Consider the following 2,171-nt stretch of genomic DNA (forward strand, 5'->3'; position numbering starts at 1 on the left):
TGAGAGACAGTCTTCTCCTAGTAGCCTTCCAGCAACAAGCACCATGCCTGCCTAGACATTGCCCTGTTTCCCTCCATAAGGATAATGGACTGAAAGCCAGTCAGCCCAGGTTAAATGTTGCTGTGGCCATGGTGTCTGTTCTTTTCTTCTTCTTCTTCTTCTTCTTCTTCTTCTTCTTCTTCTTCTTCTTCTTCTTCTTCTTCTTCTTCTTCTTCTTCTTCTTCTTCTTCTTCTTCTTCTCCTCCTCCTCCTCCTCCTCCTCCTCCTCCTCCTCCTCCTCCTCCTCCTCCTCCTCCTCCTCCTCCTCCTCCTCCTCCTCTTCCTCCTCCTCCTCCTCCTCCTCCTCCTCCTCCTCCTCCTCCTCCTCCTTCTCTTTACTTCTCCAACTTTATTAAAGAAAAAAAAAAGCAGTGGTGGTAAATCTCTAGAACATGGTCAATCTCCTGGGACTCCTCCCTTGAAAGTGTCACGTCTGATTTCCAGGCACATGCCGGTATGACAGTTCCTATCCCGAAGCAGGTGAGAAGCTGACACCCACGTGCTCATCTCCCAACTTCCCCCAGCCTGTGGTCTGTCTTTGAATCAGCAGTGCTGGCCTGAACAGCTACGATGTCTTCATTACTTTTTGTCTGTTGCTCTCTGAGCTCTTCTATGTGCAGCAACTGCAGGATCTGAGCAGCTTCTTTAAGAACTGCATCATCTCCTGTGTCAAAGCCAGGAATATGTTTGTCTAAAGCAGCAGGTAGGCTCTCTTTTGTTTGATTTGCTTCAGCTACAGCATCCTGTGTTAGACGTTCCTGAACCAAAATTCGAATTGCCTTAAGCATTGCCAAGTAGTCATCATGACGCTGAATCTGAAGGAGGTTAGCCAGAACCACGACACCCACCTTAAAATCAGGATTATTTGCGTCCAAGTTGATCAGTGGTTCTGCATTTTTAGCTGTGTTGTCAGTGTCTTTCCTGTTATCAGGGATTAAGTCCTTGTATTTTTCAGTGTTATCTCCATATTCAAGTCTAACCCAAGAAGTCAGTCAACCGTTTCTTGCTGATCCTGAATCGTGAAGAGACAGTTATCATCTCTGAGATACTTTTCACAGAACGTGGGCCTGTCACTGCTGTGGATGTTTCTCTCGGTCTTCAATCTTGTAGTGTCTGATTTTCTGGTCTCCAAGCCAAATGATAAAGTTTCCAAATTCTGTTTCATCTTTGCAGTTGAAGCCTGCGGGGTTGTGGTAATCCAGGGCTGTGAGCTTGCTTCTGAACATGGTCCCTGCTGCTCGCACTGGCCGCCCGGGTCTCGGAAAGGACAGAAGTGAGGTGAGGCAGGCAGGTGGCACAGGCACCGGCGACGCGGTGAGGGCATGGTGTCTCTTCACAGCAGTGAAACCCTAAGACACTTACACTCACAGACCCACGTCAGACCCATACCTAATTATGAATGATAAAACTAGTCATTTTGAAAAGAATGTAGACAATGACTACTTCTCTGACAGTAAAAGTCACACAAGTATATCACTTGCTACAAACTCGTAGGCAAAAGTCATAACAGCAGCCAGTACACCCAGTGCTGACCACGCCACCAGAATAATCTCTGCCAATCCTCCCAACAACCTTCTGAGGTGGGTGGGTTGCTGGTTTACACTTCACAGGAGAGGAAACGGCCACTTAGATAAATGATTTGCTCAAGGTCCCACTGTTGGCAGGTAAAGGATATGGGGGATGATGGTACTCGTCTGGGGACAATGGGCCTGCATGTGAAGTTCCCCAAAAATGATTTTTAAAAATAAATGCACACTTAGTTGCATAGTCTATGGAAAGGGCTCAGGAGTGGATAAAATAGAAATGTCCTCCTAAGTCTTGTTTCAGGCCTGGGAGGATTGGTTGTTGTCAGCTGCAAGTCTCCTTTGATCCAGGGATGACTTTGCGTTGTAGCAGTCTACCAATGGTCACTGGGTTCTCACGACTGTACAAACATCCCTGTAGGCTACATGAGGTACTGCTCTAGGGCCCCACTGGACCTCTACTCAGGAGCAAATTATTCTGAACAGAAAACATGTGAAGAAGTAACAGGAGGTTCCAGCCAGAACCACTCACCTCTGCATCTCCCTCCTGGATGTCTTCCACTGTGTGCTACTTGTGAATACCAGGCTGAGCCAGCCCTGGACATGGCA

At 47.4% G+C, this 2,171-nt stretch overlaps 1 pseudogene across 1 annotated transcript; it reads right to left on the reverse strand.

Moving 5' to 3' along the window:
* Positions 1-542: 542 nt before the first annotated feature.
* Positions 543-1,265, reverse strand: LOC308419420 (RNA transcription, translation and transport factor protein-like; annotated as a pseudogene). The gene has a single exon. The product of its transcript is annotated as an RNA transcription, translation and transport factor protein-like (transcript).
* Between the last annotated feature and the right edge of the window lie 906 nt (positions 1,266-2,171).

The sequence above is a fragment of the Micromys minutus genome, assembly GCF_963924665.1.
Source record: "Micromys minutus genome assembly, chromosome: 4".
NCBI classification, from domain to species: Eukaryota; Metazoa; Chordata; class Mammalia; order Rodentia; family Muridae; genus Micromys; species Micromys minutus.